We start from the raw sequence: 19377 nt of genomic DNA, 5'->3' as shown, positions 1-19377 counted from the left end.
AGTGATTTATGCGATTACTTATTCATTTCAACAAGAAATAGTTAATTTATAAGCGTCATTACAAATTAATGCATGAATTATTCACTTTGTGATGCAAGTGAGGAAGCAAACGATGTTACCAATAGAAAATAATTTTACTGCAATTACATAGATATAAGTAAATCGCATAAATTAGTATAATTATCATTGTAATATCGATTTGTGTTGAAGACACACATTTATACTATAATTACAAGCAATTATTAATGTGTATTGATAAATATGTTATAATTTATACTTTATAATTAAAGAGTGTTGTTTTTTTAGACATTCCAGCCGATGTGCCCAATTTTCGACTGCTTTTTGCAGCAATGGAATACGACCTCGTGTCAGCAATAACGCGCCGAATATTCTCTTTATCTCTCACAAAAAATAGTCCAGCGGTTTTAAATCGCATGATCTTGGAGGCCACACCAAAAGTCTCCTTCAATAAATTAATTGTTTCGTTGGCCGTATGGCATATCCGTCTTGTTGAAACCAAAGGTCATTCACATCAACATCCTCCAATTTAGACTCGAAAAGTATTTAGCCATTGATCTATAGCATTCCTCATTGACTGTAATATTATGACCGGCTTAATTTTTGGAAATATATGGACTAATGATTTCCACCGCCCAACACTGACTCATCGAGGATATAACGGCCTCTCAATAATGGCTGGTGAATTATCATCACTCGAAATGCGACAATTTTGTTTATTATCGCACCCATTCAACCACAAGTGAGATTCATTGCTGCAAAAAATTTTCTTGTGACTATCGGGATCGGTTGCCAACTTCAGCTTCAATTCATGCATGGGTTGGACTTTGGAAGTCCACAAACCAAGATCTTTCCGCAAAATCTTCCATGAAGTTTATGGGCACAACTTCAGTTGTTGCGTTCGTTGTTGTCGCTGATGGACTCCGTCGGGTTTTCCGATCCATGGTCGCTTGAATTACTAAGTTTGAGCGCAGATGACAGTAAACCCCTTTTTTCAGGCAAAGTTTCACATCAATTTATAGCGTTGAAAGATTTGAAGTTGAAGATTTTATAAATTGTATCACTTTATGACAAATGGTGAACATTGGAAGAAAATATGGCATATTTTATCGAAAAATATAAAGATAGTGTTTAATTATTTTTGCAGTTAAAAAAAATATATACATCTTTTTTAATAAAATCATGGTTGTATATTTTGCTAAAAAGACATCGACTAGTGGTCGCAAAAGAGATGCTTAACAACGTAGCTAAAGAGACTACATGGTGAAAAGATATGTATTTATGAATATGATGTCAAAACTGTCCAACATTCTAGCGAATAGCATTCTAAAATTGAGCCGAAACCGAAAAAAGAAAATTCGCTAAAGGCACTGACGGCCATCCCAGCCGAGGCATATAACAGGTGTATGAATTTTGGAGTTTTTAAAGCAATAATAATGATTTTTAATAAACATGTGAAAATATAGTTTATCTTTTGTCAGTCTGGGCTAAATTTTATATTATGATTCTCTTATAAAAAATGTTATTTTTCAAATACTGAGGTAGTTTTTAAAAGAAAAAATATTTTTTTGTAAATTCTAGACTGGTGCAACAACTTGAATATAATTTTTTTTTGTTGTCAATATCCAGTTTTATCACTTTTTTAGATACCTCCCATCCGAGCTCCCGTAGCTTCTGACGAGTCATCAACGAAGTGTGTGGTCTGGCGTTGTCCTGGTGAAACACTACACCCTTCCTGTTGGCCAATTCTGGACGCTTCTGGTCGATCGCCTGCTTCAAGCGGTCCAGTTGTTCGCAGTAGATGGTAGAATTAAGCGTCTGGCCATATGGGAGCAGCTCATAGTGGATGATTCCCTTCCAATCCCACCAAACACACAGCAAAACCTTCCTGGCCGTCAATCCCGGCTTGGCCACTGTTTGCGACGATTCACCGGCCTTCGACCACGCCTGTTTTCGCTTGATATTGTCGTATGTGATCCATTTTTCGTCGCCAGTCACCATCCGCTTCAAGAATGGGACGAGTTCGTTCAGTTTCAGCAGCATATCGCAGGCGTTGATTCGGTCCAGAAGCTTTTTTTGCGTCAAATTATGCGGCACCCAAACATCAAACTTATTTTTGTATCCAGCCTTCTGCAGATGGTTCAAAATGGTTTGGTGACTAACTCCCATCTCCTGGGCGATGTCACGAGATGCCATATGCCGGTCTAACTCGATGTATTCCATTATTTGATCGGTATTTGTCGTCACAGGTCTTCCGCCGGCTGGCTTATCCATGGTGTCGTTTTCACCGGCTCTGAATCGTCGCAACCATTCCTCCGCGGTTCGAAGTGATAGAGTACCATCCCCCAAAACACCATTAATCTCACGGAACGTTTCTCTAGCGGATTTGCCTTTAACGAAGAAAAACTTTAAAATAGCGCGAATTTCGGCGTTAGTGAACTCCATGTTTACACGTCTATAACTGTTGAACGCAATATCCAAACTAATCATGCATAGCGTTGTTTTGTAGGTTATGTCAAGACCTTTCAAATTATGTATAGTGTTGCCAGATACGAGCTTTGTAGCGCTTTGTACATAGCCGCGAAATTCAAAAGACAAAAAGCGGAAGGGAGATATTTGACAACCTTATATATTATATTTTTTTAATATACTTTTATATAATAAATACATATCAGCGCTGCTATAATATTTATTCGTTAAAAATTCATATCTTTTTACAATGACAACTGAGAAACATGCTCTCCTCCAGGTTGTACACTGCGTATACGTAACATTTACTTTTACTCACACACTACTCCAGGTGATTTTCATTTATTTAACCTTACATACAGTAACGTATTAACTTAAAATATGTAAAATGACATGAATCGGGCAATTAGCGTAGCGTAATGAAATTGTGACCACATGTAAACAGCGTGTGCTGCTGGTTCGACAGTGCGTATGCACTACATTTCATTGGGGTTCTGCTTGTTTGTAAAATTCTTAAATGCGTTTTTCAACAAAAAACTGCAACTGGCTATGGGAATCATACACGAACAATGTGAAAAATGTAAACACATTTGAGTGCGACGTGACACGCGCATTTCAAAACTAAGCGCTATTATTGTAATGTCTCTAAATAAATGTATGTAGCTATTTCTGTAAAGTATGTAGTCTTGTCAATTCACATACGCAAATTGCTGCCTTCAACTAACTTTATACAGCGTGAATGCAAAAAATACGCTTCAACTGCTCATTCAGCGTGCTTCAAATCGCGCATATGAAGAGCTATTTAAATTAACTGTAATACAGTATGAGCGAGGAGAGAACATTTATTTGTTTACAAGCACATATATCTGTGCACAGCTAGCATCACTTGACAAGCTAAAATAAACAAGCTTGATGAGGTTGTCAGTACTTTTCCGTTTTCTGAAATACCACAATCAGTTCCATTTGATTTGAAAATAATTTTTTGTTGTTGTATAGTTTTTGTATTTATGCTAGATTTATGGCAATGAGGCAATGAACGCACGGGCAGACAACTAACTTTGCTGCAGTAAATGCCATAAAAATCAGAACTTTGAATCGAGCGCAAAAGCAGCGCATTGCTACCCAAACAACCATTCATCCGATCAAACCCTTCGACATTAAATCAGCTTTATTGTACACTCGCTTTATGGTTTTATGTACATTGCACTTGAATTGGGGCGATTTATGCACCCGCAAGTAAGATTGATTAAGCTTTTATGTTCGTGGGCAATCGTAAATGTTGCAAAAAATTTACATTGCAAAAAACATTGATTTCATACATCTTAAATTTCCGTCTTTTGATGGGTTAAAGAAACACTTGAAGTAAAATTTAAGCTTCTTTTCTTCTGGAATGAAAATTCAAAAGCATTTCTTAGTGCTTGTGAGTATTCATTTTCTTGCAATGCAAAGCCTCTGTTCACTTATGCTTTTGTGTACGGGTTCCACTATTTATACCCTGCGCAAGGTATATTAAGTTTGTCAAAAAGTTTGTTACACCCACAAGGCGAGCTTAGTCGATTTAGCCATATCTGTCTGTCCGTCTGTATATACGCGAACTTGTCCCTCAGATTTTGAGACATTTTGCGCACATGCTTTTTAACCTTAGAAGCTGCTCACTTTTCGGAACAGCCGATATCAGGCTACTAGAGGATATAGCCGCCATATAAACTGAACAAGCAAAATCAAGTTATTTTATGGAAAATTGTTTTTATTTGACAAGATATTTTCACGAAATTTGGCAGAAACCATTGTTTAAAGCTATTTTGCACACTTAAATTAAATTGTACAGATCGGTTATGCTATAGTAGCATATAGTTGCCATACAAGCTGACCGATCAAAATAACGCCTTTGGGATGGAGTATTGACCAAGGCATCGCTACAAATACTGAACATATTATTTCAGGTCGAATAAGTATAGCATACAGCTGACACTCAAAGTGACTGATTCATATTTAAATAAAGACTTTTTTTATACACACACATTTGCAGATATACAAATATATTACACAGAAAAATGTTATGATATGCATATTAAGCGCAACGCTCTAAGCACTCACTAATATCAAACCAATGGTGCTTAATGTGCGCCTTAACAACTGCAAAATTGCTGCCTAATACAAACGCTCGTATCTATTTGTTTATCTAGCTTCATACATGCCCATTCATGGCGACGCATTTCATTGCATATGAAAGCCTTAAATCAGTTTGTATACCTGTCATTTCAATTTAGAATTCGAAACTGACAGCATACCCAACTGTCGGATTGTCCATTTGACCCATTGTAATGCCCAAAGGTTGCTCTTCCCTATTGAATTCAAAATTTATCAAATTCATTCACCAACACCTGTTTCCGGTGTGACCTTGCTGTGGGCATGTGTGACACAAACTCGTATGTAAATACGATTTGACACATATTGTTTTGTTCTTACTCTCTATTCTGTTCACTCTTTACTGTGTACGTGCCGAAATCGAGAATTACTCATACGCCGTGTTTGGCGGTAGAAAGCACATATCTATGTATTGTTTTAGTTAACTGTTGTTTTATGTTTATCTATGGATGTGTAATACACATATTGCATTTGTTGTTGCCTTTTAATATGCCTCTTTTTATTTGTACTTTCTTCTTGTTTGCATTTCCGATTCTCCTCCTCTCAATCGTTTGTCTATTATGAAAGGACATGTCTCGCATTGCAGCTTCTTAAATAGCACTTAAATATTCATAAATGACAGTTAAATTGATATAACAAGCAGATGTTTGCATTAAATTTAAATCGGCTATTATTGTTCATGCATTGGCCTTGTTCATATTGTACATATGGCAATTTATTGCCGTTCTTTCGTATTAAAAAGGAATATTAGTTAGAGTTTTTCATATAAGGACTAGAGTTTGATCAGTCAGTTGTATGGCAGCTGTATTCTATAGTAATCCGATCCAAACAATTTCTTCGGCGATTATAGCGATGTTTTGGATTATAAACTCTGCTAAATTTCATTAAGATATATAGACATACCTATGTATAGAGTCAATCCATACAATATCTTGATTTTGATCGTTCAGTTTGTATGTTAGCTTAATGATATAGTAGTTCCATCTAAAAAATTATCCCAAATATTTTAATGTTGCTTGGCCAATAACACATGTAAAATTTCTTCAAGTTATCCCGTCAAAAGGAAAAGTTTCCATGCAAGCACTTTATTCCAATCGTTCGGTTTGTATTTGTAAGATACCCTGTGCAGGCTATAAATATAACTGCACTGAAATGTCTACCAGCAGTCTTTGTGCAAGTTAACGCTTTTACAAGGACACAAGTATTACAAAACCATAAAGATAGTAGTTTTGAGAAAGGAAATAGGAATAGTCAATTTAAAATTCAACAAATATTTTGTTGCTTAAGGGGTTCAAGACCAAAAAATGCGTATTTTTGTGATTATGTTTTTGAAGCGGCATTTCAATTTACCACTTTAAAAAAAAATGCACATAAAGAGATTTGATGTACTTTTAGAATCAGCGAATGATTTTTAAAAATATTGGATCCGCTTGTTTCTATAGTCGATCCCCAGAAGGATCTCCGGAAAACGGTGTCTGGCGGTGAGAAAGATATTTCGGCGTAAAATTTTCTGAAACCAAAATCCCATGAAATTTAGTATTATGATAGATGAATACAGGTAATAATCGAAGGAATAAAAGGAAGAAAATTTACAATTCAAAGTGGGTTAAAAAAATTTAAACTATTGTCGAAAATCTTGTTTCTTCGATCATTAACAGAAAAATATATTTAAGAATGTCATGTGAATATTTCAAGCCGATCGGTTCAGCAATTTCAGAGAAATTTTCCTAACCGACTCTGAAAACAGCGTTTCGAGAAAAACGCGTCTCGCCTAATTCGATTCCTCAGAGACAACCTTACTATTACGGTCATATCTCCGAAACTATTGGTCGAATCAACTTGAAACTCGGAAAATATTCTTAAACACAAATACATTCGAAAAATTCAAAAATTCGATTTTTTGACAATTAAAAGTGGATATAACCCCTTAATAATGAAGAATCATCTTGCAAACTCAAAGCCTAATTTCGAAAACAATGGAGTACGAAATTTATTAATATTCATAGTTTTTTATTTTCCAATCTCTAAGAAAAACTATAACATAAAGCTTTATTTAAAATTTCGAAGCATTTTCAACAATCTTCTTATTCCAAATCGCCACTCTAAACAGTGTTTGGCAGCGAATATTGCACCGAAAATTATGAAACTCTAGATGCTAAACAAATTACGAGCTGAGTGAGTATGAAAGTGGGCAAGAAAAAAGGGGTACGGGAAATACATGGAAGAGCGCTTTGTGTATACACTACCTGTGCGAATAGGCGATTTGGTGACCCAGAAATCAAATCAAATGTGAAAGTTTGTGCAACGTTGAACAACAACGCACAACGGTAAAACGGTGCAAACTTTCGAAGGAAACATTAAATAAAGGAGCGCCTTCCTTACTGCTGCCACAACCAGACGCCCGTGTATGCAAACCTTCGTTGACATTAAATTTTAAATAATAGAAATTTGAGCTTTAGCTGCAGGTGCTAAATTTAATTTTAGTAGTGCAAACACGTGCAACGCGCAACTTTCACAATTTTCGCAAATTTCGTAAATTCCGGCTAAATGGAAACGTTTGCACACGTTGTAAGTTATCAAGCGAACAAATTTGTGTACAACAGTTATACCGTTACACTCACTTAGTATAAGCACAGAATTTGTGTACCAAAGTGACACTCTTTAAGTGGCACACCGCACCAAACAATTATTGAGCAGCTTTAAGATAGCTGCGCGAAATCAAAAAATAAAGCACAATAAAGTAGCTTTCACAGAAAAACACCAAAAGCTTCTTGCAGCAGCTAAGCACAGAGAAAAATAAATGATTCCATGCAATGCAATAGCGTTTTGTCGATAGTAAATAATAAATAAAATAGAAAATTTCTTATTGCTATTGGTGTGTGAAATACGATAGTGAAATGCACAGCTCTTGAAAATGAGCACACAATCAAAAGCTACATAGCTTTGAACGGGCGAGTGAGCAACAAAAAACCTTTCACTATGCTCGACGACGAAACTAAATGAAAGAACAGCCAAAAAAGTTGACTGCATAAGAAATATAAAAAGGCATGAATGGGAATTTCTTGTAAAAAAGATAAAAGAAAAGAAACAAAAACAAAAAAAATAAATAAATAAAACAAATATTCCGAGCGAGAGAAAAGTTTCGCTAAAACCCTGAAAAGAAGGCGTTGTTTGTTAGTTTGTGTGAATGTGCCAATAAATTATGCTAAATCAATGCACGTATAGTTTGGAGCTGATAGCTGAGAAAATATATATGGAGTTTTTTGCTAGGGTTATAGTTGTCATAGCATTTACGGAGTTTCCGACAACTCGTTGTGTGAAGTGAAGGACTGAAAATATTTGTCGTATTAAGTAGCCTGCTAGCATATTATACACGCTAAAAATGGTACGTGACTATCGCTTTTTGGCGAGCATTAAACGTAGAAGGGAAATTGTCTCTCTTAATGGTTTACAGCGTAATTATACATATTATTCTCAATAAGCGCGATTTAATACAGCATAGTGAAAATATTGATCAAACATCAATCAAAAAATAAAAAAGTTAACTTCGGCGAAGCTATAATACCCTTCACAAATACGAAGAAAAACATTCAAGAACATGATTTTAATCGTTGAATTTGTATGGTAGCTATATGCAATAGTAGTCCGATTTGAATAATTTTTTTGAAGATTATACCGCCACTTTGGCCAATAATTCATGCCAAATTTCGTGAAGATATCATGTCTTAAAAAAAAATTTTCTATACAAGAATTTTATTTGATCGTTCAGTTTCTTTGTCAGCTATATGCTATAAGGAGCTCATCTGAAAAGTTTCTTCAGAAATTATAGCGCTGCCTTTGATAATAACCTATATCGAATTTTGTCAAGATATTTCGTTAAATAAAAAAGTTTTCTATACAAGGACTAAATTCCGATCGTTCAGTTTATATGGCAATTATATGCTATAGTTGTCTGAAATCGGTAGTTCAAAAAATTAGCAGCTTGGTGAGAAAAGGTCGTGTGCAAAATTTCAGATCGATATCTCAAAAATTGAGGGACTAGTACGCGTGTATACAGACGGACAGAAAAATGTATACTCTCCTCACTCCGTTTGCGCAGGGTTCCTGTGTTTTAGACTGATATTCAAAAAAGCGTTTATATTGATTCTTAATATGGACTCTTTACTCCAAACAAGCTATCAAAAATTTTTTGGAAGCGAAAAATCAAACAATTAGTGCGTATCTTCAGAGCCAAAGATACGGAAAATCAAAAACTTCAATAATTCCTATATTCTGTAAGAAGCTCCTGTTCACCGGTTTACATATAATCAATCGTGGAATGAAAAACTAGTTGGTCGCAATTTTATTCTGCTCAACGTCTACTGCAATAATTTGCATCGTAGCGCACAATTGATTAACATTTTCACAATTTTCCATGGAGTTTTTGAAAAGTTCGAGACCTGCCAATTCCGTTGTGCCACCAATCGTACCACTGAATCGGGTTTTGAAAATGCGATTTGCAATAATTGCGTCTAACTTTGCAATACCGGCGACAGAATCATCGCTTTTATTTCAACTTATTTTCACTATTTAAAATTAAAATTCGAATTAAAGAGCAAATGCCCAACATGCTTCCGAGCAAATGAACTGTACAATGAACCAACATAAATAAACGCCACATTTTATGTCGCTGCACCTCAGCGCACTTGTGAAAAATCAAAATCAACACGGTAAAGCGTGTTGTAAGTATTGGCAATCATTTGCAGAATAAAATAATTAATGGTCGCCTGATGAAGCTAAAGAAGCGAGTGGAAGCGAAGTTGTGCGCATGCAAACGATATATAAATGGTGAAAATATTTTGCATATGTCGATATATGCACACATGCATACACGCAAGTACGAATATTGGCTGTTAATAAAAATTCGCTTTTCGATTCGATTCCTCCCTTTAATTATTCATCTTTGTACTTGCTCAGCTGTGCGCTAGGCCCGCAGATGTTTTCTTTTGCAGTTTTCTCAACTTTTAAAGTATAAAATAATAACGTTGTCCTTTTTATTATTTTTCAGAAGCTTTTTTAGTTTCGTTAACTGAGTAACATGTGCGGTATGTTAACTTGGGCTCAAAGCTGAAGTGAATTACAACAATGTTTTAAGTTTATCAACAAATTATTTGTTTAGTTTTGAAACTACTATACTTGTATATTTTCACAAATTTTCATGAAATCTCATACTCATACATGTACTAAAAATTTGTACAGAAAACCTTTTGTAAGACTTTTTTTACTTATGCCCTTTATTGTTTCAAACAGTTATGCGCCGAAAAAAAGGAATACCATGAAAACAAGGAAATCGGATAATAACCGCAAATTTCATTCGTTGCATTTGTATTACATTTTTACCTCAAACTTCATAAAAATATGCATTAAAAGTTATATGCAGTTAAATTTAGTATACTACATGAAATGACCAAAGCATCCATACAAGTGATACGGACATTCTGTGTTGCTCATACGATACGGTGTACTATATGAATACAGTACATTTGATACATAACTTTAAATGTGTATAACCCTTAAAGGAATGCTTTTATGAAAAGAAAATTTTGTATGAGAGCATTCCTTTTTAAAAGTTGTAGACTTATTTGCTTTGGAAATAAAAAATGTATTACAAGAAATAAAAAATCCAATATAAAATATATGTATGAAAGTAAAAGTAAAATTAAGCACGGTTTAAAAAGAAAATAAATAACTAGTTTACATGGGATATTTTCTTTTGTCGCAAAAACTGAAACATACACACATATAATTTACACTACTGTGTATCCTCAGATTTTGAGCTATCGATTTGAAATTATGTATACGCCATTTTCTTCCCAAAAAGCTGCAATTTGTTTTTACTGCGTGTATCGGACCACTGTAGCATACTCGTATACTGACCATATAAGCTGACTGTTCAAAAAAAAAAGTCCTAGTAGAATAAACATTGTTTTTAACAATGTATCTTCACAAAATTTGGCACAGATTACCAAGGCAACGCTCCAAACTTTGAACAAATTGTTCAGATTGGACTATAACATATAGCTGCCATTCAAACGGAAGAAAATTTTATTTTTTCCTTAATAAGTAACCATACAAGTAATTCGATTAGAAAGTTATTTATATCAAATAATATAATGTACAATAGCTAAAAAGAACTAGCAAAATTTTCCGGGGTTCCGGTGTCGTTTTCAGATTTAGTTATCCAGACAGTTGACATAAAAAATGCATTTGTGAAGGCAATATACAGCTGCACCGAAGCTAACGTGTTTTGTGATGTTTTTTTGGTTTTGGTGTTTTAATTTGGAACGTATTTTTAATTGCTTAATTAGCCGCAGTTAACTACAGTTTATTATGCTTTACTTAATAACCGAACGCAAGAGATTGTAAAAAGTGTTTTGCACATAAAATATTTATCCTTCATTTAATCACCATATCAGCAGATGCCACGCGTCAGATTACACATTTACGGACTGTTATGACAACATTGTCACGTGCGTGATGGACCGCACAAGCATTGTAAACAAATTTGCTGGCTGTTTATGACAGGCGATCGAAAAGAAGTGCTATATGTGTATTTATTTGCTATGTATATAACCCAACCCTGTAGGAAATTAAGAAGGCAGAAAAGTAATTTATAAATTAATTAAAACTGTACATTACTAAAACTAGGTTTATGGAGAACTTTTGAATTGAAACTAACTTAAATTGAGGCAGCTGCTGGCGTTATGAATTTATTTTTTAATCAGTGCATCTCACTTTATTTTGCATGGCAATACAATGGAGTGATCACAAGTGTGATCAAGAGCAATCACTCGAATATTGTTCTCTTTATAAACGAGAGTTTTTTGTAAAACTTCTAAGCCAATAAAAGTTTATGTATTTCCATACTGAACAACGATATTTTATTCCATATAGTTTCCGCATGCATTTGTGTATGTATTAGTGTGATGTGTAAAGCACTTGCAAATGGAAAACGGCAGTTTGTGGTAGCGACATTATGTCATTCGTTTCACATACGATGCGTGCTTGCAATTTATTTCCACTTATTACAAAACAAATGGATTCTATACTCACATACACACACACACACACACACTCGATTTACGCATATTGCGACCAGCTGTTTGGTGGAAAATAAATGTGCAGCACGCACACAGTTCAGTGTTGAGGCCATTTAAATGCAAAAAGTGTGCAACAACAAATCATGTATATATACCATGGCAGATATAAATGGTGTAATGATGTAGCAAACTAAGAGGGGATCGCATTAGTAGCGTGTTTCTAGGTGCACTATGCGCGTAAAAACTCATTTACACGCACACAAATAAGTCGCACAGAAATCAACTATGCAGCAACAAAAAAAATGTAAAAAAAAAATATTAGAGACACAGAGTTCCGAGTTCAATTGAAGGCCGGGAAGTTAGCTCAACTCAAGTGTTGTTATACAATGTTGTTGTTGTGAACTAAACTGTTTGCAGGAAAGTTATGCATACATACGTTAACACATCATTTGCTATATATGTAGACATAACAGTTTGGTTTGAAACAACTTTGAGTGAGTCAAGAAGGTATTTTTTATTTACAGTTAATACGAATGTTTAAGTATAATATGCGATCCAACCTGTTACTCCCACCAACTAGCAATACAAGAAACAACCCAATATACCTATAAAATCAAAACTAATTTAAGAAATGGTTGAAAATCTTTTCATTATATACAGAAATTTTTAAAATTATTACTAGGTAAACCGAAGTGCGATATTTGACCATTCAACCATAAAATTTTTAAGCGCAAGGTAAAACTGACAAATTTAAAAATTTAAATAAAAATATTCAGAAACTAGGCAAATTTCTTAAATACTAATTCCTCAACAACTTACTGCTACAATTCATCGACTACAATTTGTGACATACACACATGTACAACAAACTTTCTTTACACAACACCTTATCATATATATACATCACAATTTTTCCAGCGCAGAAATCACTGATTGAAATCGGAAAAATTATTTTACACAAATTGACTGTTAGCTTTTTTTTACTTGCTCTCAAATTCATTGCGCACATTCATTTAAATTTCTATTCAGCACCAACAGCAATTTGTAAACTGCAAACGAACCTGTCAATTGGCTGTGTTGTGCAAAATTTTAGTTAAATGGCTGAAGCTACGTGTTCAGCAAAAAAGAGTAGATAGCGTTGCGACAAATAATGTGAAAACCGCTAGAGAGAGGAAAAATTGCGCGTTTGTTTATTTGCTTGGGCGTTTAATGGTATGTGTATGTAAAAAAGAAAGAAGGATTTCTTAGACTTTTACACTTTTCATTACAAGTATAATGCAACAGAGTGTGTACAAAACCTTTTGTAGTAAGAGCTGATTAAGCTATGTATCTATAGCTGTCTAAACAAGATTTGGAAATGAATTTTAATGAGTTTAAATTGTTTATATAGTATCTTTGTACGAAAATATGCCAATTTAGATTAAGCGCATCTGCTAACTTTGACAGCTGTCACTCTAGAGATTCAAGAAGCACTAAGTAACACCCTAATTTAAGAAGTTAGTGATTATTTTTATTAATATTATTTTAAATCGATAGCATCAGAATAATGTTTTCACAATTTAGAGCACAAAATAAAATTAAATTTATCGAAAATTCTCAATTACAGCAATGTAATAGAGAGACAAAAGTTAAAAATATTTAATATGTTATACTGCAATACTGTAAAGCCGAAATGCAGGCTTTGGTTTGTTAATCACGTCAGAATTATTAGCGTATATATAGATGCTAAGTATACCATATTTTGTTTGTCAGTGATGTCACGTATTGTCATGTAAGCCGAAATCACTACAACTCGTGCGTAACTGCTCGGGGAGATTTTGTATGCAGATGGCTGTGCATTTATTTGTTGTGTTAAATATTTAATTTCTTATTTACTTTTGCTGTGAAGGGGCGGCAGTAAAAGTTAACATTTCCAACTCATATTAACTTAAAGCACTTTTAAATTTTAAGGTGCAAGCCTACTGTGACCAGCCAAAAAAAAAGGTTATGTAAAAAAAATACCACTGCGTTAAATAATTTAAGCATTTGAGGTTATATTGAAATGATAAAATTAATAAATATACAAAGAATATTGCAAACAAAAAAAAAATAAATATTAGCGAGTTGTTCGCTATTTTCAGCTCCACTGCAGGAGTGATTGCGGCCTTTACTGTGCAATTCAAAAGAAGAGAAATAAAAAATAAAAACCGATTTCATATATGCAAGTAATAGCCTATGAAATGGGCTTCAATTGTAAAAAAAAAAACAGAATACTATTCAACAAAATGGCTGACTTTGCAAAAATAAATGTCGAATATCGCTCAAAAGTGAGATGACTTTTGGCCCGCCCAAATTACTTATTTGATTCGAGTGAAAAAATGGAGTCATAGTAAAAAAAAATATATACAAAATAGGCAGAAAAAAATCAAGCGCTTTTATAATTTGCTTTGAGTAAGAATTGTAGCCAATTGGTGAAATAAAGTTTTGAGATAAACGCTTTTAAAATTAACTGACTTGAAATTAATTTGTATTAATATTAGTATGTTATTTGTAACAGTATAGACTATCAAAATATGTCAGAAATAAAAATAAATTTTTTGTTTTTGAATTTACACACCAATGTGTCTTGTAATGTAATGGTGTTGTTATTTAACTCATTCTGTGAAGTCAAGAATGCCAAATTGTTTGAAAGATACATGTTTGCTTTTTCTATTTATCAACATACAATTTGCACGTGAAGATTTTCTAGCACATAATCCATTAATTTGATATATTTAATATGTGTGTGCTCAGAATAAATACTTTTCTATAAAAAAAATTCACTCTAAATTATCTTAAATTCATGTCAAATAGATGTAGTGCTGAAGTTAAAGTTGCGTCAAAAAGCTGCGGCGAATTGAACAGTCACATTTCTCTTGCCGTTTTCAAAGCATTTTCAAACCATAAGAGCTTTTCAAAAATAAACATTAACTGTACTCAACTCTTAACGAGCGAAATGCATCGGCACTTGCAAGTCATCAGAGGCAAGCATGAAAACATACTCCTATGTACTGTTTGTATTGTTTGTACGCCCGGGCGTGTTTTGACGTTCAATCAAATGCGTGCATGTAGCAGATACCCAAACCCCTACATATATAATATATACACATAGTTGGCGATTGTGACTGACTGACAGCAGTCAACATGAGAGCATATGTGTAAGTAAGAATCCTGTTGACTTACCAACACCAACACCTACTTCTTTTGTTTACTTTCATTCAATAGCTGTACTCTATTTTTCCTCCATACCTTCTTTTATTGTTGTTGTTGCTGCACTTTGGAATTCACTTACAATAACAGCTGTATAAATGTGGTATCAATAACAAGGCAAGCCAACTGACCCGAAACATTTCTTTAGTTATTTTATATGACTTCTTGTTGTTAAATGTGTGAATGGATGCATGTTTCAGAGGTAAATGTTTGTCCGTTCTCACATCAAATGTGCTACTTCTTTCTACAAGCAAACTCTTGAAGGAATATTTTAAACATGAAAAAACTTTAACCTAAGCTGTAATACCATTCACAGTGGCATAGCATAAAATGATCTTATTTTGATTTTGTTCGGTCAGATTGTATGACAGCCCTATGTTATAGTGGTCCGAGCTGAAAATTTTTTTGAAGATTGTATCTAGAATATGTCTGGTGAAATAAAAAACTGTTCCATACAAGTACTTCATATTGCCCGGTTAGTTTGTATGACAAGTATATGCTATAGTAATCCGACTTGAACAATTTCTTCGCATATTGTATCTATGCTAAATTTCGTTAATATATCTTGTCAAATAAATAAGTGTTCCATACAAGGAATCAATTTTGACTGATCAGCTTGAGGGCCTATACATGAATATGCTATCGTTGTCCGATATCGCCGATTCCGACAAATACGCAGCTTCTATGGGAGAATAGAGAAAGCGCAAAATTTCAGATCGATATCTCAAAACCTGCGGGACTAGTTCGCGTATTATAAATAGTGAAGAAGGGTTACCACCCGATAAACAAATTAAATATTACAAATAAATGAAATAAATTAATATCAAAGTAAAGGGATTACATAAAAATATTTGTTTCAGATATTTTCTAGAAAAATTGGCAAACTTAAGTAAAAAAATAAATGTATGTGTTAAACAAATAAATATAATTAATTTATGATATAAAATGTTATTATATAAAGTAGACCTATCCTATCTGAAAACTTAATATCTTTTGTGACGAAAATATCATATTTTAAATTTGATCACTCACATTTTTAGGACAATGGTTATCTTCAGTGGTATTCAGTAAGATCAAAACCAAACTAAAATGTATTTGATTAATATACTGAACCAGATTGTATTTATTGTAGATCATAGAAGATTAATAGGTACTTTTAACATAGACATACATCCATTGTGAATATCTTAGAAAAATTTCAAAGTTACAAATATGCAAATTAATAAAGAAAATATTGCAACTATCACTTCAATTTTATTAGGTCATGCTAAAATCCGCACAAATATGCTTATCCAAACTAGTTGGCGACCTTTAGTACACATAATCGACTCCTATGACTGAGAGAGCATGGAAAATGTGTTTAGTGACTACGTTCACTGCATAGTAAAAAGTAACTTCATTTCAGCTAAATTACTTTAGCGCCTTCACAAATCCGCACGTTGTTCACTTTGCACTGATGCCAAATAAGAAATTCCATTTCAAATCCTCTAATTCAATTTGTAGCGTAAAAATTATTTAAATAACCCAACAAAATTCTGACAAAACTTTTATAATCTACAATCTTGCACAACAGTCAGTCAGACAGACAACTTAATAGATGTCACTCATACGCACCGACTAACACTTACCACCCGAAAACATGAAAACAATATAGACGAATAAAAAATGTAAACCTGAAAATAAACTTTTGACACGTCTGACATTAAAAAAAAGACCAAATAAATAAAAATGGCGTAGCAAAAGCACAAAAGAAGTAAACAATTTATTTTAAAGACTACAGAAGACTTATCAAAGTAAAGAAAGCATCAGCCGTACGTGTATATTCAAGTCTTTATGTGTGTGTATATGCCTAAGACACTACAATCTGCTGTCAAATGTTCAACGTTTTATTCTCTTATCCAATAAATTATAATCAAGAGTGTCAAATTTTTCAAGTTCAATTCCAAAAGGCATTCAAATAAACATACAGACACACACACGCATACATTTTGTATAAGAAGCTTAAGGTATGGGTAGAAAATTCAATTTGCGCACCATCGTCAAAAGGCACAATATGCAACAGAATTCGAAATTTTAGTTGCTGAAATATGTTTAAGAAGGAAATACACCTGCACATAAAAAGGCGTAGCGTAACCCAAACTGGTGAAAGGAAGAGACAAGCAAACACTTCTTCTAGTCTGCATGTATTTTATATCTACACTTCCACTTTTCACACTTTTTTTCATAATATTGTGAATACTATTTCGTCTATATATGTATGTGCAGTGCCCCACACTAAACAACGGTTAAAAGTGCGCTCATCGATGCTGCCGATGTCAGCAAAATTGTTATTGTTTGTGTTTTCGCTTGCTTGCATATTTTAGCGCTTCATTTTTCTTTTTTGCTTTCTCTATGTTTTTAATAACAATAAATTGTATTTATTTTTGTTGAATATTTTCGAAAAATTTTACATTTCACATTTTGAATTTTGAATTTTGAATTATCTGTTTTATGTGATAAATCTTAACGACTGCAAATGAATGCAACTGAGCGATAAATACAGGATACATCATTGCTGATGTTGTGTGTGAAAACGGCAAACATAGTTGATGTTTATTTTTTGTGAAATCTATAAATAAGGATCACTGGAGTTCATCATTAAAGTATTCGGACAGAGTAGCATACTTTTGTAGATATCGCTTTTCAGTAGCTATAACTACTGTTAAAACTACTACAGCTAAAAGTGAGGAGGATTAAACTACAACAGCAAGTCTAGATCTTGAAGAATATATAAGTTGGCCTGATATTTTCGGCAAATAGTCTTTCGATGTTGGTGGCAGTAATTACAGACTTATGAACCATTGTTTGTCAGACTGTTAGACCTCTTATCGGCACAGTCTCTAACTTCCCTGACCATATAGATAATTATGGTGTGGAATTGTCGCATTGTGTTCTCATGGAGCAGAATACGTATAATAGTAGTAACCTACATTATATTAGATTAGGTACACTAGAGATCTATGTGTGCCTCAGCAAGAACAGTAGTTATTAATATAACCCAGACTAAGATTGATTTTGAAATTTATTACCGTTGTAGTTTTGAACCATTATGTGATAGAAAAAAAATTTCAAGATTACTACAATTCCTTTGTCAAATAAAATGCTAACCTGAGTAGTCATTTTGAGTTCTTATACTAGTATAAGAAAGCAAGAAAATTTCTTTGGCTATAGAATATACTAAGGATTGGCGGTGTGTTTCTAGCATGATCCTGTAAATCCACAGAACTTATTTTCCAATTCATAAAAATACTGTATTTGAGCACTCGTTTCTTTGTAACTCTATCTCCTTATTGGACAAATAAGTCATCCCTGGTATACATATGTACACCATATACAAATGCAAGTTTATTATCTACCATCAACATGTGTTTGTATATTTGTTTTTAACATCAAGAGACACATTTTCATAATACATGTATAGAGTTCTCGTTTAATCCAATGAAGCAACAATCAGCTTTGCCTTTTTTTGTCACAATGGAAAAAAAAGGTTTCAAATTGAGTGATTCTGTGCTCCAACATGCTGGTTAAGGAAAATGAATGTGAAGGCTTTAACATTGTTCCTTTCATCATATTGAATTTATATTGATAAGTGCATATTGTATGTTGTTGAGTTTTCATCATCTCTACATTGTGTGAATGAGGTCTGGCTGACTGTTGCGCATATTTTGATGACCTCCGACTCGTATTGTACAAAGGCTATTTTGTATAAGCTTTAGTCAAACAATAGAAATGATTCTATTCTGGCTCAACTGGAAACTGAATAGGTTCAAGTGCTGAAAATGTTGTTATATGTCACTAGAGTACAAACAATTGTGCCACATTAATTAATCATTTTGAAGATTTAAACTTTTGCCTGAAGTGCGAAACAAGCTGATAAAAGCAACCACAAAAGGGTCGAACGAAGATAGTAAAGAAAAAAGAAATTGACAACAAAGCTGGATTTCAATTTTTGTGCAAGATTTTGTTATATCTATTATTTTTAAACTTAAATAAGTGGATTGTAACATCTTATATTAATTTTTGATACTCCAAAGTTTCAGTTGTTAAATATATTATATTTCTATACTTATAGTTTTTAGAATTTGTCAATCTTGATTACTTAGGTTATAACATTAAAAATATCAAGGAAATTATGGTTAACACTTAAATTTATACCTATACTTACACTTATACTTATACCTATACTTATAATTATACTTATACTTATACTTATACTTCCACTTATACTTATACTTATACTTATACTCATAAATATACATACATATATAATTATACTTATACTTATACTTGTACATATACTTATATTTATTCTTTTAATTGTACTTGTACTCATATATGTTGATATAGTATATTTATTTTATATTAAAAAATTTTAAACGTACTAAGCGCGAATTTT

The 19377-nt window shown here is 33.2% G+C and overlaps 1 protein-coding gene across 3 annotated transcripts in view; it reads left to right on the top strand.

Moving 5' to 3' along the window:
• LOC106620963 (uncharacterized) overlaps positions 1-19377 on the top strand; it is a 95830-nt gene that overhangs the window by 46804 nt on the left and 29649 nt on the right. The window lies entirely within an intron of this gene.

This window comes from Bactrocera oleae, chromosome 2 (assembly GCF_042242935.1).
Source record: "Bactrocera oleae isolate idBacOlea1 chromosome 2, idBacOlea1, whole genome shotgun sequence".
In the NCBI taxonomy this organism is placed as follows: domain Eukaryota; kingdom Metazoa; phylum Arthropoda; class Insecta; order Diptera; family Tephritidae; genus Bactrocera; species Bactrocera oleae.
This window is presented reverse-complemented; position numbering and strand designations above follow the sequence as displayed.